The sequence below is a fragment of the Dendrobates tinctorius genome, unplaced genomic scaffold, assembly GCF_039654945.1.
Source record: "Dendrobates tinctorius isolate UK_male_01 unplaced genomic scaffold, ASM3965494v1 ptg000021l, whole genome shotgun sequence".
NCBI lineage: Eukaryota > Metazoa > Chordata > Amphibia > Anura > Dendrobatidae > Dendrobates > Dendrobates tinctorius.
Window position 1 is genome coordinate 35880389 of NW_027361689.1, and position 21127 is coordinate 35901515.

Consider the following 21127-nt stretch of genomic DNA (forward strand, 5'->3'; position numbering starts at 1 on the left):
AGAAGTGGGTTAGCTTGTGTCTCCGTTGGCAATTCAGTATAAGAGCGATGCAAGAGAGCAGGGAGGGTCAGTCCCGGGGTAAGACAAAATTCCGTGTCAAATTGGGCATAATAAGACGTCCCCTTCAGCCAGTTCGGGACTGTCACCACTGTTGCCGGGGGATGATTTATCTGAGTGGGAGGACCTTTGCACTGGACAGTGGAGTGCGTGGGGGAGATAAAAAGGACGGCGCGTGGGAACAAGGAAGATTTGGCAGGAAGGCGACACAAGTACAAGGAGAAGGTTGACTCCCTTCCCTCTGCTCCGACTGCGAAAGCCGCATACACTATTTCCCTGCAGACTGACGTACCATTGGAGTCCATCCTGACTGAGCTGCCCCTGGACGTTTACCTACCGGTCCAGGCCTTATCGCTCGCAGTGAAAGATAATTTTACTCGTTCTGATCATAGCGAGCCTGTCAGAGGTTCGCACGCTGCTGTGGCCTGTGAGCCTGTATGCTGCTCGTGTTCTGCGACATCCCAGGGGAACCAACAAAAGTGACTATTTCTACCTACCAATGCATCCAAGCCAAGCAAGCCTGGATACATCAGCACGGTCGGGAGACAGTATATTTCATTCCTTCGCAACAGAGTCAGAGACATTGTCCACAATCTACGATGCCGGCGGGAGATATTCCAGCCTCCCCCAACTGTGAAGTACAGTATTTAGATGTACGGGACATCTTGTTCTCAAAGACTCCGTTTTTGTGCTTACGACGCCATTTTGTTGTTTACGAGTTAAACTTTGTATCTAGGGGGAAGTTCACGGCTGTAATAAAACCAAACTGTCCCAGTCCGAACAAGATATGAGACCCTGAAGAATGTGCTATTGTTCTATTCTCTATGCCACGCAGCTAGGGACATATTCCGATTTTCTTGCAATACTATTGGGTTTTAAAGTAAATGTGTCACGATGATGCTATTGGTAGCTGAGTACTTTGCATAATTAAGCAAAATACTATAAAAAGGTGACATAATAGACGGGGTTAGTGATATGCCTTGATCCTCCCATACAGAGGCATATGTCTCCGTCTGGTCATTCCCAGTTGCTAGCAACGCCCTGTGGATTAATTTGGAATTCACTTGGTCAACCGTGAAGGTTTAATTTAGCCCTCCCTCAATAGCTACCTCGACAGCTGGCTGCCCAATGTGGGGGCCCCCGAATAGGGACGCCTCTGCCCCCGGAGGACAACAAGAAAAAGGACCCTCGGACCTGACACAGGCATTGGAAAATTGGGACTGATCATCCCCCACGACAACCATGGTAAGTTGGCAGTTATACTGTTCAGACTGACCGTTGGTGTGGTTTTCCTGTGCTTGTTGCTGCAAAGATGATCGGAGGTTTGACCTTGATGGTGGGGTGATTCTTGGGTGGAATCATATAGAGGTGCAGTCCCGTTGGGGTCCCAGTGTTCGAACCATACCTCATAAGGGACGGACATCTCGGATTGACCAGTGATTGTGAGTCTCTTTATTGTAACTGGCAACTGTGGCAACTGTTACCTCCCACCTTTCGTGTCTACCTCTTTCCTCATAGACTGTAAGCTTGCGAGCAGGGCCCTCACTCCTCTTGGTATTTGTTATAATCTACTGTATGTGATTATTGTTATGCTGTAGTGTCTATTGTCTGTACAAATCCCCTCTGAAATGTAAAGTGCTGCGGAATATGTCGGCGCTATAAAAATAAAATTTATTATTATTATTTATTATATAGTATAAATATCCTGAATTCCTGATCACTGTTAGAATCGGGCGTGGTGAAGTGATCGAAGATTGGGTAGGATACGTAACTCAGGTATATATAGATATATATATAACCAGAGGTGTCCGGAGGGAGAGTCTGAGACGCCCTCTTCCTTTTACTGAGTACCGCATTGAATTTTGGGCATCCCAGAGGTGGATACACCCGGTGGAACAGACTGAACGGCCGCTCCAGTATTGTGCACAACTGAAGTAAGGATATTTAGCTTTAAAGGAGAGAATCATGTTTCCATGGAAGAAAAAGAATTCCATGGCTTGGCACGTGAATTGTGTGATGAAGGTGTTAGAAATAACAGAGGAAGTGAATTCTGATTGTTTCTGTTACTGCTATGTTGAAGAAGGAAAATTGTCTATTATTATGACAAGGACTGGATGTTTTGTGGTACAAGAAAGTGACTGTGGTGTGAGAAAGTGATTGATTAAGAAGGAACTGAGAGTAATGTGCCAGAAAGACTCCGGACGATGATTAAAAGTAGAAAAAAAAAGCTTTCAGAAGAATTTAACCAGCTCTGCATTAGCAGGAAAAAAAAGTAAACCAGCAGCTGCAGCTGCTCCAGTTCCCCCTCCAATCTCAGCCCCCACCACATCCCCCACTGCCCCCACCGCAGCTGAAGGCACATAGCTCTTTTCTTATCTGTGGCACACACAGCAAACTCAGCTCCCTACTCCAATATCTCTTCCAATCGTATGACTGGGAACCTTACTCCCCAGATCCGCTGTGCCAATTCTCGTCTGCAATGCTGTCGCTGTGGCCGACTTGGTCACTTTCAGAGAGATTGTCAAACCCCCCTGCTGTTTTAATTGGAGTAGATGGCAGACCCAATTAACATACTCTTACAAAACCCATCCCTGTGGGACCCTTCCCCGAGGTTACTGCTCAGTTTGTGATCTCTCCCACATGTCCAGTAAATTTACTGGGGGCAGATTTATTATCACAGTTCCGCTCCAGAATACAATTCCAAAATGATGGTCAGATGGTTCTTACGTTATACTGTATAACCCTTATGCAGATGAAGACTGTGAGGAAATTTGTATTTTGCATGCCTTTTTTTATAGTTATGATGGCCCTGATAGGCTCAGATCCACCCCCAATATTGCCTGAGGATCAACGACTCACCCCATACCTCTCAGAGATACCATCTAAAGATTGGTCAAAAGGGCCAAATGATATAGGAAAATGCCTGTAGAACCAGTAAAAGTGCTTTTTTTAAAAAACTGGTGCCTCTTTTCCCAAAGTCCATCAATACCCTTTGAAACATGATCAGGAGCAGCTCCTCTAGGAACAAATACAAACATTACTTGATAATGGTGCTCTGGTACCCTGTGTTTCTCCATGTAATACGCCCTTGTTTCCCGTTAAGAAAAAGACCCCACCTGGCCAACCCTCTACAGTATGTACCAGCTGGTACAAGATCTACGGGCAGTTAATGCAGCTACTGTTCTGGAAACTCTAATGGTACCTAATCCACATACTCTTTTGTCCCAAATACCCCAGGATGCTGCTTGGTTTACAGTCATCGACCTAGCCAATGTCTTCTTTAGCATTCCGTTACACCCAGATTGCCAGTTTCTGTTTGGATTCACTTATCAGGATGACAGTTAACATGGACAGTTATGCCACAAGGGGCCCAAAACAGTCCCAACCAGTTTGCAAAAAAAATATGAGCGAGTGTCTTTTGCCCTGGCAGTTAGATCACCCCCAGGTTACGCTGTTTCAGTATGTGGATGATCTTTTGTTGTGTGCACGAACGGAGCAGGAAGCCATTGCTGCCACTGTTAGCTTCGTCAAGCATCTGGCAGCACTGAATTGTCTGCTTTCGGCCTCGAAACTTCAGTTCTGCCTTGGTCAAGTGATATTCTTGAGTCACTGTCTCCTTCAGGGTGTCAGACACCTCACAGAAGAAAGAAAAACAGCTGTCAGCTCCCTTCCTTTCCCAAAAGATGAAGCTGAACTCCAACGTTTTCTTGGACATGAAACGTATATTTTTGCCCGCATGACATTGCAGCAATACTGATATTTCAGCAACCAAGACATTTGAATGTGCAACGACACTTACGGCTGCAGTGTTCACTCCTTTTGCCTGACTATGTCAAGTTGCATCGCTGTATTACAATCAACCCCGCTACTTTACTGCCGGTCCCCAAGAATGATGGCAGTGATGAGGATTCTCTCCAACATGATTGTTCCCAACTTCTGACTGAAGAAACAGCTACTCCACCAAATGTCAGTGAGAATCCACTCCCAAATCCCGATCTGGTGTTATACACGGATGGTTCAAGATATGCTGATGAGTTTGGTAGATTCCACACGAGATATGCTGTTACCACAGAGGACACTGTAGTGCACGCAGCTGCACTCCTGCTGCCCTCACAGTCATCACAAGAAGCAGAACTTCAGGCTCTGTCTAGTGCATGTATTTTGGCCAAGAACAGGCGGGCTAATATATACACGGACTCACGGTATGCATTTGGTATTGCTCACGATTTTGGGACTCTATGGGCCAATTGAGGGTTTATTACTACTGCCGAAACCCTAGTGAAAAATGCTGAAGCTGTTAAAACCCTCATGGATTCGATCAAATTGCCCACTCAGGTGGCCATTATCAAAGTTAAGGCGCACGGTCCTAGGAACAGTCCGCAGACTATTGGCAACGCATTTGCGGATATGCAAGCAAAAGCCGCCGCTCTTTTACCCATTGAACCAACCATACCAACTATGGTGACCACACGCTCTCAGCGTAAACAGTTTCAAGAAGCATTGACCCTACAAGAACCCGATGATCTACAACAGACTGAAGTTTTCTGTTGGACCCCGCGAGACCGCTTAATGACGATGCAGAGAATGTCTCCAAAGGAAGAGGTGAAGCAATGGAAGACTGATGGGGCACGTATGGATACTGGTCTCTGGAAAAGGGACCAACTTGTGTGTCACCCTAAGGCCTCTTTCACACATCAGGTTTTCGCCGTCAGGAGCGATCCGGCGCTTTTGACAAAAACCGGATCCGGCGAAATGCAATGCCGGATCCGGTTTCCCCCCCATTGACTTGCATTAGAGCCGGATCGAGCCGGATGGTCATGCGTTTCATCCAGTTTTCGCCGGATCCGGCAATGTGTCGGCTACTGTAACGTTTTTTGTCTCCGGCGAAAAAGCCGGACACGCCGGATCCGGCATGTCCGGCTTTTTCACACAATGAAAGCCTATGAGCGCTGCAATGCGCCTGATCCGGCGACAGCCGGATCCGGTGGCCGGATCCGCTTTTTTTGGTCTGAGCATGCTCAGTAGCTCTGCCCACAAGACATATATAAAAGCAAGACAGTGGGACCCTCAGCCACACCCAACATGCCACCCAAGCCAAGAACCAGGAGCAGGAGAAGGCAGGAGACATCTGCAGCAGCACCATCAGCACCACCACCACCCCAATTGGAGCAGCATGCTGAACAACGGGAGGGGAGTCCAGCAGCAGATGAGAGACGGTAATTATCAAATCCCCCATTCCTCCAAACTAGGGCCATGGATTATCAAGATATTCATTGGCCCTTTGTTTCTCTTTATTCAACAGCTGCCCAAGAGATGCAGCAGCAGCAGCAGCAATGGCAGCAGCAACACCACCCACAGCCATGGAGTCTGGCCAGCAGGAAGACAGCACATCTTCTTCTGGGAGCCCTCCCTCGCATCGTCAGCGTTTGACGGTAAGTTTTTATTTCCAAAATCCATCATCTCTGTAATACACTCACTGGCCACTTTATTAGGTACACCATGCTAGTAACGGGTTGGACCCCCTTTTGCCTTCAGAACTGCCTCAATTCTTCGTGGCAGAGATTCAACAAGGTGCTGGAAGCATTCCTCAGAGATTTTGGACCATATTGACATGATGGCATCACACAGTTGGCGCAGATTTGTCGGCTGCACATCCCTGATGCGAATCTCCCGTTCCACCACATCCCAAAGATGCTCTATTGGATTGAGATCTGGTGACTGAGGAGGCCATTTGAGTACAGTGAACTCATTGTCATGTTCAAGAAACCAATCTGAGATGATTCGAGCTTTATGACATGGCGCATTATCCTGCTGAAAGTAGCCATCAGATGCCTGTTCTTAGCTGAGAGGAGTGGTACCCAGTGTGGTCTTCTGCTGCTGTAGCCCATCTGCCTCAAAGTTCGACGCACTGTGCGTTCAGAGATGCTCTTCTGCCTACCTTGGTTGTAACGGGTGGCAATTTGAGTCACTGTTGCCTTTCTATCAGCTCGAACCAGTCTGCCCATTCTCCTCTGACCTCTGGCATCAACAAGGCATTTCCGGCCACAGAACTGCCGCTCACTGGATTTTTTTTCTTTTTCGGACCATTCTCTGTAAACCCTAGAGATGGTTGTGCGTGAAAATCCCAGTAGATCAGCAGTTTCTGAAATACTCAGACCAGCCCTTCTGGCACCAACAATCATGCCACGTTCAAAGGCACTCAAATCACCTTTCTTCCCCATACTGATGCTCGGTTTGAACTGCAGGAGATTGTCTTGACCATGTCTACATGCCTAAATGCACTGAGTTGCCGCCATGTGATTGGCTGATTAGAAATTAAGTCTTAACACACAGTTGGACAGGTGTACCTAATAAAGTGGCCAGTGAGTGTATATGTCTATTCATTGCCTTTTATTTCAAAACAGGAATCACAAGGTGAAGAGGAGCTCCCAGAAGAAGAAGGAAGGGGTGGACAGACACCTGGAGTGGGCTCACAATTGGTAAGATTTTTGCATCAAACGCAGAAACACAACATCACACTACACACAACACATAGAAAACAATGTTCTGCAGACCACACACAGCAAACAAATGCCTACATCCAAAGACATAACATTTTTTGTTTTCTTCTCTAGTCTTCCCAATCTGGTGCTCGGCCAAGAGGTCCTCGCAGTGCCTCCCAGGGTCGTCGGCGACAGCAACGCGGCGGTCACCAGCGTGTAAGTATAAATATTTTTGCTTTGTTTTTTTGCACTTTTTATTTCATTTCTTTTGTGGAGGCTAATTATGTTATTTTTGTCTTTTTCTTTAACAGCCTTCACAGCGTGCTCCCGACTCTGATGGTGAGGATGGAGGGATTGATGTGGACCACCTCATCGATCTCGTCAGAGAAAGGGAGCCGCTCTGGAATATGGCTGACCGCCGCCACGCTGACCTGATCGTTACCCGACGACTCTGGGAGGAAATCTGTTCGCTCCTTGTGGACCGCTGGGAGGACCTCGATGCTCGGGCCCAGATTAAAGAGCGTAAGTATATACAGTACCGGTTGCTTGATGTAAACCAGTGTTTCCCGAACAACAGTCCTCGTGGTCCCCACGGATCATGTGTTCAGGATTTCTATTTACTTTGGAATTCCTGAAAACATGACCCCTGGGGACCATGAGGACTGGAGTTTGGGAAACACTGATGTTGTATACTAACCACTTTGTCCTTTCTCGTTTCAGGGGAGAGAATTGTGAAGCAGTGGCGGTCTGTGAGGGATCGTTTCAAGAAGGAGTTCAATAAAGAGATGCGGGCCCCGAGTGGATCTGTAGGACGCAGGAGCAAGTACAAGTACGCACGAGCCCTGTCGTTCCTCCGGGATACAATGGTCACCAGAAGGTAAATATTACACACCACATGTGACAAAAAATGTTTAGATGTAACTTTTTTTTTTCAGCCAGGGCCATACCATGTCACTATTTTAATTGTTTTTTTTTCTCTTTATTCCACAGCACGGTGAGCAGCACTCGGGAGCCTGCACGATTGGACCCTTCTGAGGCGATCCCTGAGGAAACCGGCACCGAGGGACACTTCGACCGCCCCGGTACATCTGCACCTTCCCAGCCTTCCCACACATTCGACCCATCTGTCCCATCCACCAGCACAGGAGCATCGTGGCCGCCTACATTACATGAAGCTGCTGGTGAGGAGATCGCTTTCCCTTTACCCCACCCTTCTGCCCCTGCCACCTCTAGTACACCTGCGGGTACTGGGCGGCAGCGGCAGAGGGGTCAGGAAAAGACTTATGCGCCAGAGTTCTTGCATCTGAATGCATCTTTCCAGAACTGTCTAAAAGTCTTGTCAGAGCAAATCTCCGCAGGCTTTCAGCAGATCAACTCCAGCATTCTGGAGGTGAAGACACTTCTGCAAACCATGCATTCAGAAGCAAGATCTTCGCCAAACCACACCTTTTTCAGGTCTGTTGTGGAGCGCATGGAAATGCTATCTCCTACCCAGCAGATGCATGTAATGCATTCATGCCACAGTGCTCTCCAGCACGTTACCTCCCAACCTCCTCCTCCCACCACAGTAGCTCCTCCACCTGCACCCCCTCCAGCCACTTTCCATCCTCCCCCTCCTATTACATACCATCCACCTCCCTAGCACCAGCCACCTCCCCAGTACCAGCAAACTCCCCAGTACCTGCAAACTCCCCAGTACCAGCAAACTCCCCAGTACCAGACATCTCCCCACTTCCAGCAACCTGCCCCGTACCAAACTCCTTCCCCATACAACTTGCCATCAACATCATCTGCTCCTACAGTCCCTGCCCAACCCTCCACTCCACCGCCCACCACCTCTTCTGCCTCCCACATGTCCACCCATTCTGTAGCTTTTTCCACACCTTCACCTCTAACTGTTCCTTCCCCACCACGATCCCAGTCCTCTCTCCACACTCCCAGTGTCGAAGTGTCCCGCAGCCCCTCCAGCAGTATTTCCACCCCACACTACACCGAGTTGTAATGTTTTTTTTAATAAAAATGGCCATTTGTTTGTTTTCAAACATTTATTCAAAAAGTTTTTTTAACTTTAAAAACATTTTACAAAAAAAAAAAAAAATTTAAATAAAAGTTAAATTACTTTTACAATGGTTGTCTGTCATTTCTTTCTGCGGCGAAATATGTTTACAAAAAAAGGTTAAATAATTTCAAAGGTCAAAAGGTAATCAAAACCAGGTATATAACTGTGGGTAAATTTTACCTTTTTGCCACAGTTGTGTTCCTGGTTGTGTTTGAAGCAAAGTATTTCACCTAAAAAGTTGTGTTTATTGTTGGTGATTTCCTAACAATGTACACAACTTTTGTTAAAAGGTGAAATACTTTGCATAAAACACAACCAGGTACACACCTGTGGCCTAAAGGTAAAAATAGTAAGACCATGACAAGATAGCCAACTTTGGTTGGCAAAGGTATATACTGTTGGTCCAGAAGGTACACAAGTTTGGTTAAGGGCACAAATCTTTCACACTCTGTCATCCTGCCAGTGTACTCTGCCTTGAGGTGACATAAAGTATAGTGCAAAATTGTCCCTCATTACTGAAACAGTCACAGAATTTCTAGTGGTAATGTCATGGTAATCTTGCAAGGTGGTTTCTTCAGAGGTGTCCTCAATGGAAATGGGTTCCTTGCAGATAACAAAATTGTGGAGTACCACGCAAGCTTTGATCACCTCGTCCACAGTTTCTGTCTTGAGGTTGATCGCAGTCAATAGGACCCGCCATTTGGCTGTCAGAATACCAAAGGTACATTCAACCATTCTTCTTGCTCTTGTGAGGCGGTAATTAAAAATGCGTTTTGTTCTTGACAATCCTCTGCTAGAGTACGGTTTCAAAAGGTGTTCTGACAGCTGGAAGGCTTCATCCCCTACACAGACAAATGGCATAGGTGGACCAGATGTTTGCGGCAGCGGTCTAGGTGGTGGGAACTGGAAGGTGTTTCCATACAGTTTACGCCCCATGGCAGACAGTTTGAAAACTTGAGAGTCATTGGAGCGGCCATAGGCCCCAATATCAACAGCAATAAATTTGTATTCCGCGTCAGCGATGGCCATGAGGACAATGGAAAAATATTTCTTGTAATTGAAATATTCCGATCCCGATCCGGCTGGCTTTACAATGCGGATATGTTTCCCGTCCACAGCGCCCAAGCAGTTGGGAAACTGACATATCTGTTGTGCAAATTGCCTCTTCAGAAAGAAAGAGGACTTTTACTCTACAGCGCCACCTATTGGTAGTATCTGACATATCTGTTGAAACTTTTCTGAAATTTCAATCCACCTCTCTGTTGTGGGCTCTGGTAAAAACTCTTCAGCTAAGGAGTCCCACAGTGCACGGCATGTGTACTTCACTATTCCAGATATGGTGGAAATCCCGAGTCTGTACTGGAAATGCAGCGACGAAAGGGATTCTCCAGTTGTAAGAAATCTGTGGGGAATTAAAAAACAATCAATTAGTTTAAAATCACAGCATTACATACCAAAACTGAGCTATAACACTTGGAGATACAAACTACCACCAACAAGATTGCAGTGAAAGTGTGCTCTGATGCAAGCACATCCAATAAATGTGGCTTACCTTAAAGTCACCATCAGACGCTCTGCGGGTGAAACAGAGAAGCGGCAATAGGTGTCCGCTTTTCTTATGAGGTGTGCAATGCGCTCCACCAAGTAATCAAAATTCTCCATTTTCATCCTAACATATCCAAAAATTTCTCCGGGTTTCATCTAAGGTCCATGCAGAGTGTAGAATAGACCCCACGCGTCATTCTCTTGGCTGTGATGGGGTGGATCCACAAACGTCGTCTACGATGCCTGATGCGCTGCTGTCTCGCTCTCTCCTTCTCCAGAACAATCACCCTCAAACGATTCGCCTCCGCTGTAAAATCCGCCAAATTCTTCAAAATATTTCGAATCACAACATCCATCTTCGCCAGTAACTTGCTCTTCTCTCCAACCTGCACTTTCTCCTCTCCAACCTGTCAAAGAAGGGCTGTAGGAACATGCTATATATAGTTTTTCAGTAGCCAATCCCGTTCGGAAGGCCACAAGGGGCGATTTTAAAAACCGGATCCGGCGTAATCCGTCGAAAAACGGAACAAAAACCGGATGAACCGGATGAGACGGATCCGGTTTTGTCTGTGAAGAACAAGACGGATCCGGCAGAAAAACAGATCCGTCACATCCGGTTTTACGAAATATTTGCCGGATCCGGCGCTCCGGCACGACGCCGGATCGCGCCTGACGCCGAAAACCTGATGTGTGAAAGTAGCCTAAGCGGATGTACCCTGCTATTGCCACATGGGCCTACACATTGAGGAAAGAATCAGGCCCTCACACTGGTGCAAAAATTCTACTGGGCCCCGGGAATTTCCACAGTTTTGACAGCGCTCAACCGTGCCTGTAATATCTGTCAGACTTGTAATCTCGGTCAACTTCAACGTGTACCCCCGAAGCATCTTGCTAAGCCCGACTATCCTTTCCAAAGGCTCCAGGTGGACCATATCACGTTACCTAAGTCTGGAAGGTATGAATACTGTTTGGCTGTTGTTCACATGTTCTCCAGTCGGCCGGAAGCATTCCCTGTTACCAACATGACTGCAAAAACCATAGCGAAGAAACTGGTGATGGAAGTCATATGCAGGTATGGGGTTCTAGAAGTTGTTGAAAGTGATCAAGGTCCGGCCTTTTCTTCTCATGTGTACCAAGAAGTTCTGACAATGCTTGGATCCACTGAGGCTGAACGGCACACTGAAGGGACAATTGACCAAAATGATGCAGGAGACTACGGCTGTATGGCCAGAGCTCCTACCCATTGTATTATACCACATCCGTACTACCCCTATTACAAAATATGGCCTGTCCCCATATGAGATATTGTTTGGTACTAGGCCCCCAGTTGCAAATTTCCAGCCTCAGCAGTTATCAGAAGAAACTGACCGTGCTGTTCAATATGTTATTCAGCTTAGTAAAAATCTTGCTAACACCCATGCTCTAGTTTCCTCTTCTTTTCCAGATTCAGCAGAAACCGTCACCTGTCATAACCTGAAGCCTGGTGATTTTGTAGTTGTGAAGAGACATGTCAGAATGCATGGACTAGAACCCTTGTATGACGGTCCCTATCAAGTTCTCCTCATCACCCAACAAGCCAATAGCAAATAAAGGGGACATAATGTTTTGGTTTTTCGCATTTTCCATATTATTATTGGTAGAAGTTGAAGTTAGAAGACATTCAAAGACTCAGAGATCAATATGATAAAGACAATGATCGTAATAAGGACAGTTGGTGGTCAGACACCTTCTCCTTTCACAAATGGTTTAGGGGAATTGGGGGCTGGATAGCTGGGATCTTACAAAGCTTGTTGCATATTTCTGCCTGTATCCTTGTTGTATATGTAATACTAAAACTTGTTCTTTGGTGTATTTCTGTATGTATTAGGAAATTCTGCACTAGGACGGCTAATGATGATACTAAAGACGTTGTCACCCCTGCTCTTCTCTACACCGATCTCAAAAGGCTGTTTGATGAAGATGTTGAAGCCAAGCGCATGGCTACCTTCAAAAGATCTCCACCACCGTTATCAAAAATTGTTATTCGTAAATTGCAGCAAACAGGGGGGATGGGTGTGCCGCAACAGCCATGACTGGTAACACGGCATCAGCCATGTGAAGACCAGTACCCCTCAAGCTTATGGCTTGGGATAGTACCTTTGGTGCTGCATATTATTTAACAAACTTTATCTAGAGGGATTGTAAAGTACAGCATTTAAATGTACAGGACATCTTGTTCTCAAAGACTCCATTTTTGTGCTTGCGACGCCATTTTGTTGTTTACAAGTTAAATTTTGTAACTAGGGGAAAGTTCATGGCTGTAATAAAACCAGACTGTCCCAGTACAAGATATGAGACCCTGAAGAATGCGCTATTGTTCTATTCTCTATGCCATGCAGCTAGGGACATATTCCGATTTTCTTGCAATACTATTGGCTTATAAAGTAAATGTATTACGACGATGCTATTGGTAGCTGAGTACTTTGCATAATTAAGCAAAATACTATAAAAAGGTGACATAATAAACGGGGTTAGTGATCTGCCTTGATCCTCCCATACAGAGGCATACGTCTCCGTCTGGTCATTCCCAGTTGCTAGCAACGATCTTTATTAATATCCCCACTTCTTTTGCAGTTCCCCTGATGAGTATATTAGACGAAACGCATCGAGAAGGGGGTACCATGGGGCTTTTATCCATAGGATCTTATGCTGATTCCGTTTAGGAGGTATTGTTTGGATGTGAGTAAATGCCTTCCCCCCTCTTCTAATTTTGGGAATCCGTGACTCATGAAACAGGTGGGACAGATCATTCTAATGAGAGGAGATTTTTCTTGGCAGTTAAGTGTTAAATGCACAGTTGGTTGCAATCCACCTCTTATTATTATGGTAATATTTGATGAATTGAAACATCAATATTGGTATATTTTGTATAATGCTGGTATTGAACTATTTTTTTTGACTAATTAGTTAAAGGTGCTGTTTTTTTTTGGTGATTTGATCACAATTGCTGTATGTGTTGGTTGCATTTAGTGTTTCTTTAAATAAATAATTGTAATTGTATTTAATAAAGTTGTCTTTTTTAATAATAATTCTACCCTACTTTACCTACATATTTACTAGATTGGTGCTCAGTGCTTTATCATTCTGTTCCATAAAGTGTAGAAGAGAAGCGGTGGCCACCGAGGCTTGTGGGGAAGGCGGGGAGCGATCCAGAGCAAGACATTGTACTAAATTAAAATTTCCTCCTATTATTAGATGACTGGGTCCCAAAAGAGTCTGAAGATGTGAGGTATAGAAGTGGTGTTGGTCACAATTAGGAGCATAAAGGTTGACCAAAAAATATATTTTACCTGCTATGTCCACTTTGAAAATGAAATATCTACCCTGACTGTCACTGATAGAGTCTTGGATGGAGCATGGCAGGTCCTTTTTAATAAGGATGGCCACCCCGCTTGATGACGAAGTGTGCAAGGCAGTATAGCAATCCTCTATCCAAGGTGCTGATAGTTTAGCAGGACCATCAGCCCTCCAATGTGTCTCTTGAAGAAAGATCACATCTGTTCGGAATCGTTTTATGTGTATCAGAACTTTTTTTTACGTTTAAGGGGGGGAGTTGAAGCCCGCCACGTTCCATGACAGAAATGGTACGTGTGCCGAGGTGTAGATGGTGTCGGAATCTGATGTCTAGGGTATACTCATCCTGCGTCCCAGGGCTAGGTCAGCGCAGTGTGGAGCAGTAAAGTGTGTCCATCCGTTCCGGTCCCAGCAAGCCACAGGCATGAACAGTGCGTCCCTTATATATTGGTGTCTGATCTGAGGATGGGGGAACACAAGAGGGTAAAGGTAACATAGAACAACAAGAAAAACATAAACAACATAGCTAACTTTGCAACTCGGTGGTGGAAGCTCACCGGGAGTATACCGGGAGAGCCATGCCATCACCAATGAGAACACTCTATAACAGAAACAACAGTTCTCCTATAACAAAAAATAACATATATAGCAAGTTTCGTAAATCATCCCACTGCGACATCTCAAGGGTGTTGAAACCTTCTGAATGCCGCCCCTGGATCTTCGTGGTAGATACATGGTCTCCATCCTGGATTTTCAATTAAGCTGGGTATAGCAGTTGAAATCTAATTTTCTTTTCAATCAATAGATGGCAGACAGGTACAAATGCCTTGCATTTTTGAGCTCCGGCCGCCGAGAAGTCCTGGAAAATTAGAATTTTAAAATCATGGATAGCCAGTTCTCGTTGTCGACGATATGCTCTTAAGGGCTCATACCCATTTGCGAGAAAAATAACAGTCCGATTTACGGACCGAAAAAGCTTTTAGATACAGCTGTTCTGTTAAATCTCATGTTAAAATAGCATTGCAAAAAAAAAACTGTACACATCATTTAAAAAACAAATAATACTCAATATATATATGTATATATATATACATACATAAATACTTGTATATATAAATAGATAGATAGATATAGCTTAAAGGGAATCTGTCACCCCCTTTTTGAGATATCACATAATGATATCATTCAATTGTGTGTCACATAAGGATTCTCTTAGTACTTTTGCTTCCCCCTGACCCCGCACCTTTCATGCATAAATACCTTTTTTATATCGGTTCAGATGTATGTAAACTGCCGCTGTCCGGTCCGCTGGGCGGGGCTTATTCAACTGCTCCCCCCTCCTGTCTTGCTCTACATAAGAAGAAATGCGTAGAGCAAGACAGGAGGGGGGGAGCAGTTGAATAAGCCCCGCCCAGCGGACCGGACAGCGGCAGTTTACATACATCTGAACCGATATAAAAAAGGCATTTACGCATGAAAGGTGCGGGGTCAGGGGGAAGCAAAAGTACTAAGAGAATCCTTATGTGACACACAATTGAATGATATCATTATATGATATCTCAAAAAAGGGGTGACAGATTCCCTTTAAAAGGCCAACAGATGCCAGGTACAGTATAGAATAGAATAGGTTAGAATATAATAGAATAGATATATACACGTACAATAGGTGTATATGTATATATCTATGTCATTGACACACACACATATATTTCATACAGAGGTAGATAGAAGAATTGCCGATAATTCAAGTGTCGGCTTCTGTAAAATCATTAAAGAACCCGACAGGATATGAGACATGGTCTACATAGAGTAAACCATTGCATATCCGTTAGATTTATATATGTACCTCACTAACAATGTTAGTAGTGTGTGTGTGTAAAATTTTGGAGCTGCAGGTGTTAAAGGGTTAATTTTCTCTGCCAAAGAGGGCAAGCCAGTAACTGAGGGCAGAAATTAATAGCCTAGAGAGGGACCATGGTTATTGCCCCCCCGGCTAAAAAAATCTGCCCCCAGCCACCCCAGAAAAGCAGAAAATGCGCATCTGTAAGATGCTCCCATTCCGGCACTTTCCCTCTGTCTTCACATTGCCCTTTAACGGGTGGAATATTGGGTAATGAGGGGTTAATGTCACCTTGCTATTGTAGGGTGACATTATAAGCCTGGTTAATAATGGAGAGGTGTTAATAAGACACACTCCCAATCCAATTGAGGCCATCGTTCTCCTGTGAAAATTCCAAAATAAAAAAGCATCAATATCCAGTACCTGTCTGCCGTACAGTCATGTCCCACACTGCAATCCATCTCAAGGGGTTACATAGTTTACAACCGGGAGCAGCGCTAATGTGACCCCCAGCTGTAAACCATGGAGGAATGAAGGAAACGTTGCCTCCCCACCTGACGGGAGATGAACTGATTAGCGTGGGAAAGTTTTGAAACATTTTCCCACACTGTCAGTTCACCGCGGGTCAGGTGGGGAGTCTGCGCAGCTTCAGTGGCTACCGCTCAGTGACTACCTAAGTGACACCAATGAGTAAAAATCGGACAGCACTCGCATGGTACTAGTGCTGTCCGATTTTTTTCTCGCACTCATTGACTTGCATTGGCGAATCTCGTCCGAGAATCGCAGCAATACTCAGCATGTTGCGATTTTTTTCTCAGTCCGATTTCTGCTGTGAAAAAAAATCTCAAATGAGATGTCACCTATTGAATAACATTGGACCGAGTACAGTCCGATTTTTTATCGGATTGCACTCGTCCGCATTTCTCGCCAGTGAGTATGAGCCCTAAGACTTTTTCTTTCACGGCCCAATTGAGGTATTTAGCTATGAAGCGGGTGAGGCATGGCATTTCCGCCATTTTGAGTAGGCCTTGGGGGGCCTATTCTGTGTGCTCGTTCTATCATCATTACGTCTCCACCAAGATCCAGATGAAGGACAAGAGGGAGATCTTGACTCTGACTCTGGGATGCCCACAAAATGCAGTTTGCTACGGCGGTCTCTGTTTTCCAAGTCCTCCAACGTGTCGCGCATTTCTCCCTCTGAAATCTGACTTTGCTGGAGAGAGGTTCGTTGTTCCGTAAGGTCCATTTCAGCAGAGTGAATTCTATTTTCCAGTTCTGTTATTTTTTGAGAGTTAGTAGTAATTTGGGCCATGGCTGTATTGATGGAGGCATGCAGTATTTCAAAGCGTTTATTAAACAGTGGCATCATTAGCTTAGCGACCTCCTGGGCCACCAAAGTCGCCTGTGAAGAGTCTGGCATAGAGTGTTTGGAGTGGGTTGAAAAGTAGGAAGACTGTCATAGGTCGGTTACAGCATCATAGTCTTAAATGGCAAGTTTCAAGCAGATAAGGGTTAGGGTTAGGTGGTGTGCGTATGCCACATGTGTCTCCAGTTAGCAAGCCGGAGAAGGGTTATGTAGTTGGTAGGCAATGTGCTGGGCGATAGCCTTAATGTCTCTCTTGTGACCAGCCAAAATAGACGTCAGGAAAATTATGCCAGCACCTTAGCGTGGTTTACAGGCACCTCCTTTGTATTGTCGTGTGATCCACATACAGGGCTCCCGGAGAAAGAAGTGGCCGCATTTCCAAAAGGACAGCATAATTGATGGTGTCTAAAAAACTAGGCTATATAAGTTGGAACTGGTTTAAAAGACGGTCACACTAGATGTGTCGCTCCTGGGAGCCTATCAGGAGTCTTTTATTTAGTAGGCGTATACATCAGGAATAGCTGTGGTTGTAATGCAAAAAGCAATCAGTAGGTGGCAGCAGAGTTCAGCTCTTCACTTTTTCCCTCTTTTCTCTGCCTTCTCCCCCCTCCTTGCAGCAATGGTGGAATTATATATTTTTAAGCCCTACTGGCCCAGCAAAACAAGTATATAGGGGGAGCAGTGACCCCGTGTGCTATGCAATCACCAGGTAGAGAGCAGACATCACCACTGTAGCACTGAATGCCACAGCACACTGCACAGCCCTGGCTCCACTATGGCCCCAGTCAGGGGGGGGGGGCAGGGGTATCCGGGCGCCGCAGCAGCAATCCCAGCCCTGGGCCACTCTGGGGTTTGGAGTGGGATAGAGACCGGTGAGAATCGCCGCATTCCCCGCGGTAGGAAGGTCCAGTGTCCCCCGAGTGGAGCTTGCGTCTCCTCAGGGAGGCAGAGGGGAGACTGGAACGCACTGTGGAAGCCCGCTCTGCCGAGTCCGCAGCACCCGGGGTCGAGGGGGGAGGTGAGGGGGACACCTCATCAGGAAGAAGCAGGGGCAAGGGTCCCTGCAAGGAAGGAGCAGCCAATCCCCTGCACCTTAGGCTATGTGCACACCTAGTTTTTGGTCCTGCGGATTTTTCCGCGCGGATTTGGAAAAATCCACAGGTAAATTCTCAGGTCAAAAGACCTGGGGTTTACCTGCAGATTAGCCTGCGGTTTAGCCCTGCAGTTTCACACCTCTACAGTGGAGAAGGTGTGAAACCGCAGCGGATTCCGCACAAAGAATTGACATGCTGCGGATCTGAACCCACAGCAAATCGGCACGGAAAAATCCGCAGCATGTGCACTGCGTTTTTCAGTTTACCACTTAAAACAATGGTACTGTACAACGCAGCTAAATCTGCTGCGGACCCGCAGAGCCTGAAACTCTGCAGATCCGCAGCAGAATCCGCACTGTGTGCACAAGGCCTTAGCCGCCCTGTCGTTGAGAGCACGAGGCAGGAAAATGGCGCCTCCACTCTCCCTGTTGGTCAAAATCAGCGATGGATCCTTCGTGACTCCCAAATCACTTCCGGAGGACACCAAGGGCCACCAGGTAGATTCCAGGGGGGGGAATAGATTTAAGAAAGAGGACTTTTTTCTCCTTTTCCCCTAGGTTGAGCGGGACCTCGGGGAGAATGTGTCCTCTCTTTCTGGCAGTCAGGCCACGACCCGCTGTAAGTGTTTTACACGGACCCATAGACTCGTATTGGCCCTTGCCATCCGTGTAGCCAGTAAAAAATGCCACGTGTGCAGCACCATAGACTATAATGTGGTATCCGTGAAAAAACCGAATGCCATACGTACCTGACATGCGGACATGTGAAGGGGCCTTATAGATGTGATATCATCCACAATTCTAATATTGATGTGTAACCATTGGTATTATTACTTTATGCAGCAGGTGAGACCTAGTGATGACCAAACACAGTTGATGTCTATGAACAAGCTTCTTTTTCCATTAATATCAATTTCTTTCTTTCTTTTTTGGATCGTAAAAAGGTAAAAAAAATTCACTTGCCGCATGTCTTTTGCCCCAAAAAATATGATCTTCATCTATTCCTCCTATTGAGGAGCCACAAGCAATGGCGTACATATTGTAAAGTGGTGGAGATCGAGTTTTTGTCAAATGTGGAAATGCTAGCTGAGGCCTGAGAAAGAAAAAATGGGAGTTTGAGCAGTTGATTTTGAAGAGTAATACTGCAGGGGAGGCACATAGCAAAGTGGAAGGCAGAGCGGTCTAAAGAGAGTAGCTTTGACTCTGTCGTCCTCTCGGGATGATGTGAGCAGGTACTAAGATGCAGTAACGGTTCGGAGGCAGAGCAACGGTTAACGTGGGGTTTAATTTAACAAGTATACTCCTGGCAGGGAGAAAACAGGGAAAACAGTATAAAGGGACACAGGGTACGTAACTCAGGGGAAGCCGGTGTGAAGAATAGGGAAGGAAGTTCAAGATTTGCAAACTTATCAGTCAGACGACTTCAGAATGCAGTTAGTTCGGTATGTGGACGTTGGCGCCAAAGCAGTGGCGCATAAGGGGTCCGGTACGGTCCTGGAAAAGACGGCGTCCTGGATCCTGGCGGTGATTCCTCGTGGTCCGGTGTAGTCCTGGAAAAATCTTGGCTCCTGGCGGCGACGGTGATTCCTCGTGGTCCGGTTGGGGATCAGTGTGTCAGGAAACGACGAGCCGGACAGAGCACAGTCTTTTCACAGCATACAGGGACAATGAGTGACTCGACTCAGGTATACAGGGAAACCCCTCACAGCGAGTGTCCCAATTCTCCCGTCGGTGCGTGCGGGCACTGATATCCTGACTGGGCGTCCTGTCACTCACGGTCAGCGTTGTCAGCGGGGATCAGGTACGTCGTTGTCGGCAGTCTCTGTTAGCAGCTTTTTTCCTCTGCTCGTTTTGGCCTTCTCTGGCAGGTGGTTTATTCGCAGAAGCCCTGACACTGCCCTCGCGCGCTGCACGTTCCCGCAGCAACCAACTGATTTTCTGCGTGCTGTCGCCCTTTTATCTTAGCCACGCCCCCTACTCCTAGGTGCAGAGGTCGGTCTGGGGCCTTAAGCTTTCCCACGTGAAACCTGGGTGACAGCCCCGACAGTTCCGGATCCGTCACAGAGTAGGTAGGCCTGGTCCGGGTCTTCTTACAAAGAGAGACAGGAATGGAGTGATGTGAGCGTCAAAGCGCCGGTCGCAAAGCCAGAGAAGTGATTTTTCTATGGAACCGTGTGCACTGTGCTATTGATGGCAGGGATTGATGCAGGTGGCTCCTGATGTGGTGACCTGAGGAAGTAACAAGGCCAGTACTGGAGCAAAAACCAGAATAAAGCCCCATGTGGAGACCTACTGGGATTGTTAGAAGCCAAGATGAGTTCGGCCTACGGTATGCTATATGTGTTTGACAGAAAAATCAGTGAGTGGAGTAGGATTCACATGAGTAATGTGTATAAACTCCCACAGAAGGAGAGTACAGGCGAAGTGTGACAGAAGGAGAGTACAAGCAATGTGTGACAGAAGGAGAGTACAGGCGAAGTGTGACAGAAGGAGAGTACAAGCAATGTGTGACAGAAGGAGAGTACAGGCGAAGTGTGACAGAAGGAGAGTACAAGCAATGTGTGACAGAAGGAGAGTACAGGCGAAGTGTGACAGAAGGAGAGTACAAGCAATGTGTGACAGAAGGAGAGTACAGGCGAAGTGTGACAGAAGGAGAGTACAAGCAATGTGTGACAGAAGGAGAGTACAGGCGAAGTGTGACAGAAGGAGAGTACAAGCAATGTGTGACAGAAGGAGAGTACAGGCGAAGTGTGACAGAAGGAGAGTACAAGCAATGTGTGACAGAAGGAGAGTACAGGCGAAGTGTGACAGAAGGAGAGTACAAGCAATGGGCAACAGAAGGAGAGTACAGGCAATGTGTGACAGAAGGAGAGTACAGGCAATGTCTGACAGAAGGAGAGTACAGGCGAAGTGTGACAGAAGGAGAGTACAAGCAATGTGTGACAGAAGGAGAGTACAGGCAATGTGTGACAGAAGGAGAGTACAAGCAATGGGCAACAGAAGGAGAGTACAGGCAATGTCTGACAGAAGGAGAGTACAGGCGAAGAGTGACAGAAGGAGAGTACAAGCAATGGGCAACAGAAGGAGAGTACAGGCAATGTCTGACGAAGGAGAGTACAGGCGAAGTGTGACAGAAGGAGAGTACAAGCAATGTGTGACAGAAGGAGAGTACAGGCAATGTGTGACAGAAGGAGAGTACAAGCAATGGGCAACAGAAGGAGAGTACAGGCAATGTCTGACAGAAGGAGAGTACAGGCGAAGAGTGACAGAAGGAGAGTACAAGCAATGGGCAACAGAAGGAGAGTACAGGCAATGTCTGACGAAGGAGAGTACAGGCGAAGTGTGACAGAAG